Source organism: Lactuca virosa, chromosome 3 (genome assembly GCF_052849685.1).
Source record: "Lactuca virosa cultivar CGN04683 chromosome 3, Lactuca_virosa_CGN04683_v6, whole genome shotgun sequence".
Classification (NCBI taxonomy): domain Eukaryota; kingdom Viridiplantae; phylum Streptophyta; class Magnoliopsida; order Asterales; family Asteraceae; genus Lactuca; species Lactuca virosa.
In genome coordinates, this window is record NC_136428.1 from 26,471,893 (window position 1) to 26,489,838 (window position 17,946).

Consider the following 17,946-nt stretch of genomic DNA (forward strand, 5'->3'; position numbering starts at 1 on the left):
AAGTCTGATAAAATGCTTGTAACTTTATTACTGATCTTGGTTCATACTTAATATCATATGTGCTTAGCTCTACGGACCACCTTTCCATCTTACCTGACATCTCTGGTTTTCGCATAACATTCTTGATGGGGTAATTAGTTCTCACATCTCTAGTGTGTGTTTCAAAATAGTGTCATAATTTTATGGAAGCAGTTACTAATGCAAGTATTAGTTTTTCAAGATGGGAATACCTGGTCTCAGGATGAAGGAGACTTTTACTTACGTAGTATATGGGATGTTGACCCCTATTGAGATCCTTGGCAAAACTGCACGTACAACGTTATAGGATACTGAAAGGTACAGGAGGAGTGGTTCCCCATCTAGTGGTTTCACTAGCAAGCGTGCAGAGCTAAGATAATTTTTGAGTTCCTGAAAAGCATCTTCGTTCTCTTTATTCCACTCAAATCTTTTGTTCTTCTTCAACATATCATAGAAAGGCTTCCACCTTTTTGAGGATCTTCAGATGAACCTGTTAAGTGTTGCTAATCTTTCTGTTAGTCTCTGAATATCCTTCGTCGAGGATGGGGATCTTAAATCGATGATGGCTTTTATTTTCTCTGAACTTGCTTCTATTCCACTTTTAGTCACCATGTATCCAAGGAACTTGCCTGACCTCATTCAAAAGTGATACTTGGAAGGGTTCATCTTCATGTTATATTCGTCTAGTATGTTGAAGGTGTCTTAAAGATCCTTGAGGTGATCCTCAGCTTTCTTTGATTTTACCACCATGTCATCAATATAGACTTCCATGGTAACCCCAGTTTATCCTTGAACAACCGGTTGACTAATTTTTGGTATGTTGCACCTTCATTTTTAAGACCAAGTGGCATAGGAGTATAGCAGTATATACCTCTTGGGGTAATGAATGTGGTATCCTCTTGGTCAGATGGTTCCCTTTGGATTTGTTGGAATCCCGATGCTGCATCCATAAATGTTAGCAGTTCATGGCGGGCCGTAGCATCTATCATGGAGTCTATGTGTGGTAGGGGAAAGGATCCTTAGGGCATGCTTTATTTAGATCCATATAGTCCACACATATTCTCCATTTTTCGTTTTTCTTCTACACGACAAACATGTTGGCTAGCCATCTTGGGAACATGACTTCCTTGATCATCCCTGTTTTGAGGAGTTTTTCTGCTTCTTCTTGGATGATCTGGTTTCTTTCGGGTGCAAGCTTTCTTCTCTTTTGGTGTATTGGTCTGAAAGTAGGATAAAAGTTAAGTTTATGAGTTATAATATTCTTGTCTATACATGTCATATGATCATGCTTCCAGGCGAATGTTTTGCTTCTATCTTTCAGGAATTTATTAGTTTCTATTCTTTTCCTTCTGGCAGTGAGGATCCTATTAGGATTTTGGCTTCAGGATCCTCGAGGTTCAGGGGCACTTCCTTTACATCTTGTTCTCTTGTCTCCAACACACCTCGTGCCCACTGCTTTAATTGATATCCTTGTTGTGGTATTTTAAAAGATTTCATCGAAGTCTTGTAGCATTCCTTGGATTCTTTTTGATCACCTGTGATCTTTACTGTCCCCCATCGAGTGGGCATTTTGACACATTGATGGTACGTCGAGGGGACAACCTTCATATCGTGGATCCATGGTCTAGCTATTATAACATTATAGGAGGAGAATGTATCGATTACACAAAAGTGTTGCATAGAGTTTACCCCCTCTATATAAATAGGTAGCTTTATTTTGCAGATGATATGTTTTGTTTCGCTACTGAATTCGATCAGCACTGAGGATCTTTTGACTATTTTGCCTTCATGGATGTTCATCCATTTCAGAGTTTCCAGGAGTATGATGTTGACTGGGGATCCTCCATCAACAAGGATCCTTCTTACAAAATCGTTGGCTGGGTAAAGAGTGATCACCAGGCCATCGTGGTGAGGATCCTGGAAAATATATTCTATTTGTTTCGTTGAAGGTGATTTCCTTCTCGTTTGTGATCGATGTGTTTTTTTGTGGCCTTTCTTCTTTCTCCGTCTTCGACACTTTAGCATGTCTTTTTGTTGCAGAATAAGAGGTGCCACAAATGTCAGGTCCTCCAGAAATTACAATGATTACCTAAGCATCCGCAGGAGGGGATCCTGGTTTTTCTAGGATCTTATGAGGATCCTGATCCTTTTCATTGGATCTTTCCTTTTTCTTTTGAGGATCTGCTTGAGGTATCCTTTGCTGATTAGGTAAGTAACCTCTAATACTACAAAAAATACCCTTCAATGACACGCATTGCGTGTCATACAACCCAGAGACGACACACAAATATGTGTCAAGGAAGGCCCTGTCATAAAGGAAGACGACACACATTTGAAACGCACATAGATGACACGCATTTGACACACATTTGCATGTCGTAACCTTACGACACACATTTAAGCCGCACATAGATGACATGCAATGCGTATCAATGAAGCCTCTGTCATAAAGGAAGACGACACATATTTTTGTGTGTCATAATTTTAAATGTTTTTAAAAAAATATTTTTTTATAGATTTAATTATTTTCAAATAAAATGACAATTGATATCTAATCATTCCAATTCTAAATAAATTTAATAAATTGCTATTAAAGGAGTTTCCCTAACTATATAATTTGAAAATACATTCAAACAAATCATTGGTATCATTGGTCAACCAACAAAGAAGTAATATTTGGTTTGTTGCACAACGGATTCAGCCTCAAATCTAAATGCTCAAGTTTCCCTAAACATCATCAACAACACCTGCTTTGCATTATTAGAATCAATCCTAAATTTCTCCACATTTCAATTGGAAAATTTGGAAAAATGTCTAATTTATAATTTTTTTCCGTAATTTTCCCTAGCATAAAACCCAGATTTACTACTGATGGGTTTGAGCATTCTAACACTTCCTAAGTGTACATGCAACCCTAATAACCTTGAATCTATGTTTTCTCTATATACATGCAAATTTCTCTTCAAGGTTATTTCCTAACTAGCATGGCATGGGGATTACATAGAACATAAAAACTAGTAGAAATACATACCTTATTGTTGCTTGGATTCCTTCAAGACTTTGTGAGCCTAGCACCCCAAATGTTGTGCCTCAAATGCTTCACACAATACCACAAGACTTGGAATAACTTGAGAGAATGTCACTTAGCCTCAAAATCGGTTATGCCCTCTCTAGTAACACTAGGTCCACTAGGTCACCATTTTGCTAGCCATAGGGTTCCTTTTATAGTGTTGTCACAATTAGGGTTTACACATGAATGCCCTTAATTGTCATGACTCTTGATTTCCCATGACCCATGGGTTTGTAACTCCCATGGACTATCCATGGAGCTCCATATGGTTATAACCAAACCCATAAACCATGGATCATTAATCCACCATAAAAGAATTGATGATTGTCATAATCAACCCTATATATTTAATTAGTCTCACTTTGATCACTAGATTAATACTAGAGTAATACTTGATCAATACTAATTAAATAATACTATTATTAATATATTAGAACTTATAATATATTAATAATCATAAGTCCCTTATTCTCTCATTTAGTCTATCCAAGTATTGCAATGCCATGCAACCCAAATGGACCATGCCGGGTCGGGTCAAGTACATACCAAATAAAGTTATGGACTTAGACACTATATCCAACAACTACTTCATCTGAAAACCAAAATTTCAAATTATATATAAAAATCGGACAAATGAAAAAAAAAGAGCCAAAAAGGATTGATACCTCTAAGGTGATGTTAATTGTTAAATGAGGAATCCCACCCCACCAGCAATTGTACTCAGCAAGAATACAAAAATATCATTCCTACAACATATTATATATTACAATTATGGTGGAATGGAATCAATGGCGGAGGAATGGAATGGAATGAGTGATTTTAGTCCTGCATCAAAACATTCATTTGAACCTACCATTTTTTATCTGGACATTTAGGTGATAAACAATTGAAAATGAGAAACTATGTTACTAGTGCTATAAGTATGGTACGTGTAAAGGTCCAAAATAAATTTTCTCATTTGAACTTACCATATTTACTTCTGATCTGAGAGGTCGCCATTTGTTTATACTCGTGATCAAAAGATAATATAACACGGTAAGGTGTGGTTGGTAGTTGGTTATCAATTTGTAAAGCAAAAATTTTCAAGGAAAACTTTTGTTGATCCGAACTTTAAACTAGATCAATGCTTGTGTTCCTTTCACATGCAAAAAGCAACTCCTACAAATGGGGAAATTTTATAAGAACAGTGAAAATGACATACATGATGTAGTACCCTTAAATTTGTTTATAAAGTAATGGTACTTGTGATTAAGGGATCATAACATAAATTCCAATGAAGGGTTTGGAAACTAATAATCTATCTTTGTAAAGAACAGAACTTTCTTGCTTTTGGTAATCTTCTCTTTTATCAGTTAATCGAGGAGAACGTGAGATTTTTATATCATCAAAGATATGATAACTGGAATCAATGATGATGAGGACATGTATGATAAGGAGCACTTAGAAAAAGAATAAATTGAGAAATAGAAGTGGTTGCATCTGAAATACAACAATTAGACCTTCAATGCTCCTTCAGCATGGACAAATATTAGCAATCTTCTTTCGGCTTCCGCCAAAAGGAATCATGAACAATGTTACTACAGATTTAACCCCATGACATGCACACATTTTTTGTATAAATTACAATTTACCTCAGAAGTTGAAGGTAGAACCACAGGTTTGTACTCTTTGGCATCATCAAGAGTATAAGACCCTACTATCCTCTCAGCAAACACTTTGGAGATTAAACCATATCAGTACTTAATCAATAATTACAATATATGACTTGTAAATGGAATTCATACCTCAACATTTAGACGATGTGGATAAGAAGGTTCATCCCATGCATAAGGGCAAGATGTATAGGAATGTATAACAGACTCAAACGCTTCACATTTTTGTTGATAAATACATAGTCTCTGCAACATGTCAACAAAATTTAATAAGTAATAATCTACAACTATCTCAAAATATAGGAAAAGAAATCAAGAATATGCAGTAACTAACCTCCTTTGAGAAATTATCAATCCTGTATCATCATCAGATAAAAGACTCAAATTCGTCCCATAATCGCCATGTGGATTCCCAACAATCTTGTCATCTCTGGTGAATGTCATCGAGGTCTTTGTAATCAAGTTTTGGGTTAAGATCTTTCTTCAATTGTTAGACACCAAGATCCATGGTAGGGACAACGTTATCGTGCCTCACCTTGATTGAATTAATCATTTTTGTGAAGTCTTGTTCGTCAATCATGTCTTTGATATCATGAAAGGATCTAAGCAACAATTATCATAGGTGGTAGAGAATAATAAGCCCTGACAATAATTGGAAGGCTTAACGTCCTCGTTAGTGACAAAATCATCGTCAGAATCCTCAACCTCTGCGCACACAGCAGGTTCATCCCACTCCAGCTTATCAGCGACCGAAAACGACGGGGAGGAGGAGGAGGAAGGGACAAGGGAAAGCAATCAGAGTAGGGACAAGGGAGAGAAAAATGACACATGAAGGAAATAGGTGAAGATAGTGATTGATTGTTATTATGATTTTAGTGAGATATGCGAAGATCAGTGAGGATTGCTTATGATTCAGTGAGTCAACTGATCATTTTCCCCTTTTGAAACTTTTGGAGACCTAATGAATATGAAAATGGTAAATTTCCCTTTTTCAGTGACCTACGTCATGAGACAACATTTGTTACAGGCATGGGACATCTCTATGAAATCGCAGGTTAGGTTTTAGGTTAGAGAGGGAGAAAGAGAGAGAAATAGAGGGGGGAGAGAGAGAGAGAGAGGGATAAAGAGAGAGAGAGAGAGAGAGGGAGAGAGATACTTACCTAAAGTCATGGGAGAATAAGTGTTTGTGCATCAATGGAAGAGAGACGAAGATAAAGCATGTTATATGGCCGCCAATTAGGTTTTTTTCATGTGGAGGATGTAGTTTGAGGCGCTGAAGGTGGGTGAAGATGAAGACCCTAGAGCCTCTTTCTTCCTAATTCGAAGAGGCGGGGGTTTTAATTTTTCAGATAGAATAGGCGCGGGTTTAAATTTTTGGGAATTCATTCCCCCCCCCCCCCCCCTTAAAACGGGTGTTTCATTAAAAAAATTATAATGCGAAACACTTACATGACACACATTTTATGATAGGCGCCCTCCGTGTTTCTTTTTTTCTTTTCTGACACTAGTTTTAGGGCATGTACAAATGCGTATCCTCTATCCTTCAAATTTTGGAAATCTGACATTATTTTTAGGACATACAAAAAATGTGTATCGTAAATCAGTGTGTGTCATTGTTTGCGTGTCATTAAAGGGTTGTTTTCTAGTAGCACTATTTTTTAGGGCTATGCAATCTCCCGTAATGTGACCAAAGTCCTCATGGTATGCACACCATTTGGACTTGTCTTCCAGGTAGTGAACTTTTCTCCCTTTCTTGGCCACCTCGCTTTATCGCCAAGATCCTGCACGGAAAATATTAGACCGGAAACATCCACACAAAAGTAATAGTCGGTGATCATAGGAAATTCTTCTTCCTCCCCTTCATCTTCAAGGGAATTAACCCTATGATTATTGGGTGTAGAATAAGGTTTAGATTTACAGGATCTCTGCACCGAGGAGTCGTCCTTCATATTAGAATTATCATATGCGCTTTGTGGGTTGCTCTTCTTTGGGATCTCCTTGTCTTCTTTGAGCCTTCTGAACCTTAGCGCTCTACTCCTTACTTCATCCATTCTTTTGCATGGAGTCATTACAAGGTCTTCGTAGAAAGGAGATTCTTTCTTTAGTCCCATTTTGAAGGCTTCCATGGCAGTTGTCGTGTCGATGTTGGGGATACTCAGAGCTTCCCTGCCGAACGTGTTCACAAAATCCCTGAGGGATTCCTTAGGATCCTAAACCACCCAATAGAGATCACTAGTGATCTTCTCAAAAGTCCTTCTACAAGAAAAATGGTTGTTAAAAATATTAACTAAATGTGCAAACCAAATAATAGAGTAAGGAGGAACAGTTAGTAGCCATTTCAAGGTTGATCCTGTGAGGGTGGAACCAAAACCCTTGCACAGGAAAGCTTCATTCAAGTGTGTGGGAATGAGGATGATCTCCATTCTTTCTCTGTATTGTGCCACATGTTCTTCAGGATATGTGGTCCCATCATAAGGCTTCATGTTGAGTGTTTGGAAGCGCTTTGGGACCTCGGTGTCAACGATTGCAGGATCGAATCTCGAGATCCTGTGGCTTCTTGGGGAGACTTCCGGTATAGGTTGGACTACTCCATGTACGCTTGAGATCATCTGTCGTAGCTGTTGAAGTTCTTTAGCCATGATCGGACTCATTCCTGCATCAACATCGATAGAGTTAGTGGTAAAGGTATTATTATTGACGAAGTTACCTTGATCCTTGTTATTAGGGTTAACGTAGGTTTCTTCGAGATGTTGAATCGTATGGGCTTGATCTGTTGGATTCGTGTCCCGGGTAGGAACAGAGGCCTGTATTGAGGATCATATCTCGCGGTGCTTGGCTGAGGATCCCATGTTGTCAAAATTCAGGACCTTGGGTTGCAAGATGGAGGGTGTTGCTTCCTGTGGCATGCGGATCTTTGTCCTCATTCTCTCCACTTCCTTGAGTATCATCATGTTATCCTCCTGCTGTTGAGTGACGTTTCGTTCCATTCTCTTCATCATAGCGAGGATTCGTTATTGGAAATCAGTACAGGAGGATCCTGAAATCCTTGGCTAGCGACCGGAGAGGTGTTTTTCTTCGGTGCCGCAGATGTTTTCTTGGGAGCTCCACCTGGGGGTGGAGGAAGATTTTTAGAGGAAAATGGAGGATTTGAGGAAGAGTATAAGGTCGATTGGGTAGACATGATTCTCGAATGATTATGAACACCACGTCCCCACGGTGGGCGCCAAATTGTTTTGGTCAAAAATTGATCAAGTGTAATTCTACCAAATTATATCAGAGGTTGTGGTGTTGGTGTAATGTAAGTGTCAAATGTTAATCAAAATGAGACAAATCAGTTACAAGGAAAGTCTTTGATCCTTTGTAGGATCTCCGGCATAAAACCTTGTGATGTGATAATAATCACCTGCCTTGATGTGTTTTATTGACTTTAATCTGAGATTACGAAGATTATGAAAGTAATACGAGTACAAGAGTAATGCTAGGGCTAGTCGTTTATGTTGTGTGCTAGTTAGATATGTTATTTATAGTCTAGTATAATTAGCAAGAACTCCGATAATTCTGGGATCCTCCGGAATTAGCATATGAACGTTATTTGACTGGTATTCCGGTTCTTTTGCCTGGTTGAGATGACTATCCTTTGAGAATGGGCATTGTGTTGATTAGTTCTGGACATGTGAGAAAAAAATATATATAGTCGTTACAAGTGTTAGAAATATTAGTGGTAATAGTCAGGATCCCGATGTATCTTTTAGGATCCCGAGGCTTCAGAAATGTTTAAAGATCCTGAACATGAGTTAAGGATCCTGCCCATAACAATATTTATATATGATTAAGCATATTATGTTTATTTATAAATAAATACCATATTAAAACAGAAAAATTCAACAACATAAAAGTTCAAAACAATACTGTTTACATACGAAGTGTTGTTGTAATCGATTTTTTTGCATTTTTTTAATATTTATTTATCTTCATATACTTGTGGGTAATCCATAATGTGTATTGAACGTTATCTTTATTTTTAAGGTAACTAGGATATTAAATTTCATACTGTTAGGAAATTATTATTATTCATGATATATTCATGATATATTCACATTTAATTATACTGCAAAATTAAATTAAATTAAATTTTATATATATATATATATATATATATATATATATATATATATATATATATATATATATATATATATATAGGGGTGAGATCGGTTGAGAACTAATAGTTTCCCGAAAATCCGAGAACTAAAAGTTGAGCGTTAGATCAAAATTAATTCATTAAGGGTATGATCGTCATCTTATCAATCTCATTTAATGTTTAATTTTTTGTGTTAATAGAAATATTAATAGAAATGTCTAAAAGATTATATAATAAATCAAAATTTTTGATTTTTTAAAAATAGTATTTTTTTGATTTTTTTTTATAAAAAAAAAGTGCATATTTTTTAATCTTTTATAGAAAACATGAATTTTTGAAAAACAATTGAAAATAATATTTTTTTTTAAAAAAAAACTGTAATTTTTTTAAAAACGTTTAAAAATCAATAAAATTTAAAAAAAAAAGAAAAAAAAAAGAAAAAAAAAAGAAAAAAAACAGGAATATTTAAAAATACTATAAATTTTAACCAAAAAAATCAATATTTTAGGTACATATATGCATATTTTTTACAAATGCATATACGCATATTTCATATACTATAATATTTGTAAAGAAATCATAAGAAAACTCATTTTATTTACTAATCTATAAACACAATAGAATACGCACTTTATTCGATACAAAATAAAATATAAAAAGCAAAAAAATGCAACAAAATTTCAAAGCGTTTTCATGTCCTCGTGTCAATATTTCCATATTTTCTTCAATTTATCATTTTTCACCTCTTAAATATTCACCACAATTTCTTCCAAATCTACAAGAAAATTAAAAAAAATGATTGATGCAAAAATACATATGTGATTAACATATTAATCACATGTGATTCACATATGAATCACATGCGATTCACATATGAATCACATTTACATATGACATCATATATGAATTACATTTGATTTTCATATGAATCACATGTGATTCATATGTGAATCACATGTGACTTACATGTGAATCAAATATGATTAATATGTGAATCACATGTGATTCATATGTGAATCATATGTGATTTACATGTGATTCACATGTGATTTACATATGAATCAAATGTGATTTACATATGAATCAAATGTGATTTACATGTGAATCACATGTGATTTACATGTGAATCATATGTATAAATCCCTTTTAGGCGTTTGATCAAATAGCTAGTGTGCAAATACTTGTTCTTGGAAATAAACAGAAATTAGAAGAAAAAAATGGTTTATAGTTTATATCTATTGAAAGCAATTTATTTCGTGTGAAATAAATCCAAAATAGAATCGAAAACTGAGAGCTAACCAAAGCAAACTATTTCGTTATGTTGTGAAAACCTAAAACTGGATAGAGATTTAGTGAATGTAGATGGATCGATGATTTACCTTGATTAGAGACGGAGATGGAAACTGAGGCTCAAAACGTTCCCAATTTTTCTTTGACTTCGATAAAAGAAAACTTCTCGTCGTGTGGTAGAGAAGTGATTTCAACATGTAATGACTAAAAACATTCACTAACCGATTTTGAAGCTTTATCAGAGAGAGAAATTCAAATCAATGAAAGTAGTTCATTCTCATTCTAATAAACATGTAGTGACAAGTAACATGAATGAAGAGGAAATGCATACTTCTAGCGATCTGAAGAAGGAATCGTACTATTTTTTAATTCACAGCTATGAAAAATACTTTTAGTGGACAGGGGAAAACGAAGACTCAGGCGTGAATTAGATCAGGATCTGTGGAACGATGTCGATCTGTTGATTCATGGATTCATTGTCGATGATTAGAGACTGACGATTGTCGATTGGAAGTCATTTTTGGTCGTCTAATCGGAAAATCATCCGGAAATAGGATCGATAGTTTCATAGCCGGCAATCGTCATTGTCAACGGAGGAAAGAATTGTCAATAACAATGGAAATATCGGTTCGTTGATGGTGGTAATGGAGATTCGAGCATATATTAGATATGTTGATCTGTGGAACAAAGCCGATTTGTTGATTAGTCGTTTAGTTGTCGATGATTTGAAGATTAGGTATTGTGGATTGGAAGACGTCGTAACTCAGAACCTGTAAAAATATAGGTACTCTGGAACAAATTCTACCATCACAGCCATCCGATTTTCTTTTTCTTCATCTCCGTTTACATGTCTGATCGGAACATCGGCAACAATGGCCATCGATGGAGGCAGGAGGAGCCAAGGAATTCGATGAATATCTGAGGCGTAGATATTTGGGGGTGACATAGAATTTCTGTGTGTGAGAGAGGAAACTTTAGATAATCAGTATTTTATTCCAAATATATTTTACCCAGATTACCTTCACATCCTTCAATTTTAAACACAAAAACCCATCACATTTCAGCATATTTACATATTATTCCACAAATCATCTAAGCCATCCAAATAATTGATCTAACGTTCCACTTTTAGTTCTCGGGTTCTCGGGAAATTATGAGTTCTCAAATGATCATCCCTCTCTCTCTCTCTCTCTCTCTCTCTCTCTCTCTCTATATATATATATATATATATATATATATATATGTTAACAATTAAATTTATCTCATCAAATGATCAACATATGTTTTCACGTACTCAACATTTTGGTGTATATATATATATATATATATATATAGGTAGGTAGGTTCCGTTGAGATTAAAACTAAAATAGAGATATTGAGATTCAACCTCAGCTACATATTTCACATCTACCGCTCTAACCCTCCGGTGTACCGGAGCGGCATGCCTATTATAATAATAAATGATTATATAGCGTCGTCCGTTCCTTTCTTCTCTGTCACCATCCTCACCACCACAACCGCAACCGCCACCACCACTAGCACCACCTCTGACACCAGCCGACCCCACCACTGTCACCTCCGTCACTTATACCACCGCCACCTCTGTCACCACCTCCTATTCTGCCACCAATTATCATAATCATATATGATTACTTAGTCTGTGAACACAGTGGCGGAGCTTGAACAGTTGATTAGGGAGCGAAAGTAATATAAACTAAAATTAATGTTCTTACATAAAAAAAAAACAAAATTGTTTTCAACAAATAAACACCAAAAACACATAGAAAAAGGAACAACTGATTCAATTCAACAGTGTGTAAAAGCAATAAGAAATAACAAAAATCTGCAATAACATAATAACTCATTGAAATCAAAATAACAGTGTCTAAAATCAAAATAACAGTGTAAAAACTAATAACAAATAACAATGTCTAAAAACTGAAAATTGAAATCAAAAGTGAAAACAATACCTAATGTCCTAATCTAAAATCTGCAACATAGTAACAAACTAACAATAAACAATCAACATTGAATTGATTATTGATTCCCAAATTACAACTCTACAACATGTCAACTAGTCTGGAGCATTTGGATTTTGGCAATCCTAATTCCTAATCCAAGAAATTGAGATTTGAGAGAACATGAGCATATATATATATATATATATATATATATATATATATATATATATATATATATATATATATATATATATATATATATATATATATATAGCCTACAGGAGAAATGGCGTAAATTTCAAGTTTTTGGGGGTCTTGGTAGTGTATGAACATACCTGATTGTTGAATTAATTATTGATTCCCAAATCACAACAACTCAACTACAGGACTACAGCCTACAGGAGAACTGGAAGAGAAGAAATAATGACCTTACATACCTGATTTGAGTGACTTCCGATGACAGCTAATTTCCGATGAATGGCGATTATCGATTGGCGATTTGGCAAGACAGTGAGTGGCGAGACCAGCAGGCCGCACGCGTCTAGACTCAAGCGAGTCAGCGAGCGATGATGAGGGCGGAAGATACGATTGATTTCACATGTGCTTCACTCGTTTGGTTTGGATTTTGGAAATTGGACTATGGACTATGGAGAAATGGGGAGGGGCCACAACCCTAATTTGAAACTAGCAGGCCTATACTAAATTTTCTGAAGTTATATTTGCTATTTGTGATCCAAATATCAGGGGGGCCCACAGCCCCTCCTGGCCCTACACATACTCTGCCACATGTGAAGAGACATATATGTATAATTTTTATGATTAGACATATACGTATAAACATGTATAATCATGTATGATTTTACATCTCTGCCATATAAACATTTATGATTAGGCATATCGCGTTGGTGTCTGTACGCTGGAGCATTAGAGCGGCAAATGAGAAATATGTGGCTGAGGTTGAATCTCTAGATATCTACTTTTTTTAATCTCAAGTGAACCACCCCATATATATATATATATATATATATATATATATATATATATATATATATATATATATATATATATATATATATATATATAATCATATGAAACCAACATCCGTAAAAACTAATCAAATTTTAAAAAAGAAATTTACATTTATAATAAATTATATAAAGGTATAGTAATCTTAAATATAAATAATTATTGTAAAAAAATTAAAGATAATATTGAAAAAATGGTCATTGTGGTATGTCGAAAATTGTCACGTCCAAAAAGTTTTGGATCGACACTACCGGTCCAAAACTTTGATTTTGTTGTCAATTTGGTCCATTTTGTTTTGAACTTTTATAAAATGACAAGTTTGTCATTTGCATTTTGTTTTAAAAAAATTATTACATAAATCAGAAGAAAAAAAAGAAAAAAGAAAATATACAACTCCTCTCTCTCTCTCTCTCTCTCTCTCTCTCTCTCTCTCTCTCTCTCTCTCTCTACAATACCCATTTTCCACTTCCACCTAATTTTAACACTGAAAAAATACGATTACCACCAGTTGCCAATAGTGGCGACGCTGCCTTTTTTTATCTAACTACTATCGTTACCGACGTAGATCTGTTGTCGACGTAGATCTGAACTTTCGATGATGATTTAAAATCTCTCTTTGTAATGGGGTGAAGCGAGAACGGAAAGAGAAGAAGTTGCCGCCGCTGATGCCTATGCATACTCTAGCAAACTTGTCTAGATTTGTGTCACTACCTTCACAACGTCATCGTTTCCCGGCGAGAATGACGTGAAAGGGTAAAGTGATGACGCCGATGACTTTTAATTGTCACCGGTGAAGGGTGAAAGGGTTAAGCGAGAAGGACGATGACGTATGTGGCTCGATTTTCTAGCGTCGCCGCTACCTCTAAAAACCCTAGCTTTTATCTCTGTGGTACGATGCACAAATCCCAATTTGTTGCTTCGGTGACGGTGGCGTTGAAAAATCTCAAATCCGTGGGGGTTTTGATGCTTTTATGAGGTGGTTTAGGGTTTGCAAATTCTAGCTCTGTTTGTGTCACTCTTCGTCTCTCACCTTTTCCTTTTCCTTTTCCTTTTCCTTTCCCTTCTCCTTCTCCACTCCTTCTCCTTCTCCTTCTCCTTCTCCTTCTCCTTATTCGACAACAACGACGACGGCTTCCAGTGATGGTGGTTGTGTTGTTGACCAGTGATGGTGGTGTTACGTGATGCACTTGCAGATAGGAAGGCTTAGGTGATACGAAGCGAAAGATGATGTTGCTCCGTCAGGCAACAAATAGTGGTGGTCGGAACCCTCTCCACCGGAACCCCCAATCATCGGAAGCCAGTAGTGGTGGTTATATTTTCTTTTTCTGGAAATCAAAAAAAGGGAGATGGGTTTTGTGTAGATAGAGAGGTAGGGGTAGGGAGTGTTTTAGAACATGAAAAAGTAATCCTTATGCAATCTAAGATATAGCATGTTCGAAATAGAGAATGTGTCCGAGGTGAAGAGATTCCACAATGAAGACTCAGTCTGAGATTAATCTTTGTTTGAAAGTATCTTGAGTCTGTAATTCATTTAATGTATAAAGTACTATTTTTTATTGTTCTGAATGTCTTTTAGTATAGTACATGAGACAAGATCAACAACGACTATGTCATCCTGTTGATCTTTTGTCCTCCTCAGTCCATGCACACTTTTCTCTGTAATTGTCTTTTAGTGACTCCTAGGCTATATAAGGTGTTATCAACCTTTGTAATAACAAGTTTGCACCTTTTCACTCCCACCAAATCAAAGAATCATTCAATCAGTCATTCTCTTTTACATTCTTCTTGTTCGTATTTGCTTTACATTGTTTATACTTAATATTATTCTATATTTAGTACTTTGTCGAGTTAATCATTTTCGAGACAAGACTGGTTTACCAGAATTGACTGGAACCATATTACAAGTAATCGTTGGTCTTAAATTAGTTCAAGGTTTGAGTATTCAAACCGTGTCCGCGCAAATCTTTGCATTCACAATTGGCATCAGAGCCTAAGTGCTTTTCCTTTGAATCCATAAGAACATATTATAATTGGTTGAAGGTTACATTGGTGTCTCAATCATTTATGTATTCAGGATAAAAGTTCCTCTATATACCACTTTAGCTCTAATATCATAACTTCAATGGCTGCTTCTAATCAATCTCAACAAATGTATTCAATACAAATCGCAAATAGTGTGGGTTGCCCATCGTGTGCCCCATTGCTTGTTGTCGAAGAGTATGATCACTGGAAATTTAGAATGGTGAGATTTTTTCTTGGTAAAGAAAAAGGTCAATTAATTTGGAGGTCAGTGAAAGAAGGTCATCTCGTTCCTATAAGATAAGTAGTTAGAGATATTGTTACCACTCTCATGGGTCAAGATGAGACTTGTTAAGCATCACTAACTGCTAATGATGTCGATAAGCTCCATTCCTATCAAATCGCATTCTCGGAAATGTTATTTGGTGTTCCACCATCTCTCTTTAAGCAAATTAAGTTGTGCAAATCTGTGAAAGAGATTTGGGATACACTACAAGATTTGATTGAGATCTCAGAGAATATGAAGGATAAGCGTTTGACATCTATTGTAAATACCTTCGAAGCTTTCACTACAATACCTGGTGAATCTGTTGCCTCTGCATCAAATTGGTATAGGATCCTGGTGAACAACATGACAGCGCATGGTGTAGTTCGAACTCCTATCGAGTACAACCTCAATTCATCAACAGTCTCTTTGGTGGTCCTCTCGCTCTAGTTAGTTCGATCAATCCACTGCTTCCGAACCCAGTTGTCTCGGACCCTTTTAGAGTTATTCTGCCTATCCCACCGGTTCCACATGTTCAACCTACTCGACCCATTCTACCTATTGCACATGTTCCTTTAATTCCGAACTATCCATATGAAGAAAATTTGATCCAAAAGCCGCTGATTCCGAACTTCATTTCCAATAAGAGTTTACACTTCTGTCTATCAAGTATAGACGACCTTCCAATCCTCAACCTTATCTTAAACCAACTGAAAATCCACCAGCTTATCGACAAAACATTCCAAATCTCTCATCAGAACCTCAGGAAGTTCCGAATTCAGCCAAACCCAATATTGTTTGTGACAAATATGGTCTCAGAAACCACTATGCAAATGACTGTTTGGTTGATGTTCCTTAAAAACCAAAGGTGAAGGATTTTGCCTACTATGCTCGCCGAGCATAGGAACTTGCTGAAAGTGAAAATCCATTTGTCACTACGGTTTCAAGAAATGTTGATAGGTATTGGTCATCTGGTGATGAGGATGAAGGAAAATCTGGTAAAAAATTGTGTCTAGTGGCTAGACAGACAATTGAGTGTAATGAATGCTACTGGTCTTCCGGTTCGGAAGCTGATGATGAAGATGATGAGCCAAATTACTACTACATGGCAACCAACGATCCACCTCGCCGAAGCATCATCCAACAGGTAAAATATATGATTACTGATAATAACTTTGATTTATCTATTTGTGAACCTTATCTAACTCAAATTCAATCATATATGACAGTTTTTCATAAAGCATATGAGCCTGCCATAGAAGTTAGTAAATAGTTGGATAGTGAGTTGACCTATCGTAGATTACGATTCGAAGACCGCAAGCTTAAGATTGAATCATTAGAAAGAGAACTTGTAAGGGCCAAAGATGAATGTATTATTTTGAATGATAATTGTGAAATTTCAATTATTGAAAGAAATATGTTAGTTAAGAATAACAAGCGTCTTAATGCAAAAATTGATAGTATACATAATTCAACTGATGTTCTTGAAGCTAATGAAAGAATGACTTACAATTTTCGCCATCCCTGATTCAAAGCACCTGGTCTCGGAAGCGAGTTTCCGAAATCTATTGCTCATCCCTTGAAGGAACTTCAAAATTTGAAGTTTATGGAAGACATTTCAAACCATACTTATTCGGATACCCCTGTCTCACCATTGTCATCCCTTCATGAGACCTCGGACAGATATCAATCATTGATTCCTGAATTCAAACCAATGACTGTTACATGTCCTGATTCCATGTAATTTATGACGCTTATATCCCTGGACCTGAATTAGTCTTCGAAAATTCCACATGTCACAGGAGGCACTAAAGTCTATATTCCTAACTCTGGTCCTCTAAACAATTGTGTCATTGAGGAAATAATTCCTAAGACAAATGTACATTACTCAGACAAACTTAATGATACCAAAAGTTCATTTTAGGCGACTTTTGATAGTGATGTAGTTGAAGATATTAAGTGTGATGACGACACTTCGTCTGAATCTTGTGTTTCTAACTCCAAAGTTGTTTCGAAGTCAACCTTACTTCCTATTAAGCCTCATTTCAACAATCCATCTATTGGACAGTCTTCCAAGTCAACATTTGACTCTCGGAAGAAGCCTTGGCTAAACAAGAAGGACATTGCTCATCTAAAGATCGAATCTAGGAAAGCATTAGAAAAAGAAACTAGGTCAAGAATATTCTAGATTCCTTGAGAAATCCGATAAGAAAGTGTCTCAAACAGTCAGTCCAGCTACTATGAATCACAATAGTTTCATGCCTGTTAGGATTCTTAAGAGACCATATGTTCCTGTCAGCTCGGATGCATGTCACAAATTAGTCAAAACATGTGTGAAAATTGTTACTATTAAGACCTCATCTAAGAAAAATCATTCTCCTCAGAAAGTATTATCTTTTGTGTTTATTGCTACCTTGGATGGCACAATTTTCAAACCAAAAAAATTACCAAAATCCAATGTGTCTACAAATGCATTGAACAAAGTAAAAGATAATCAGAACACC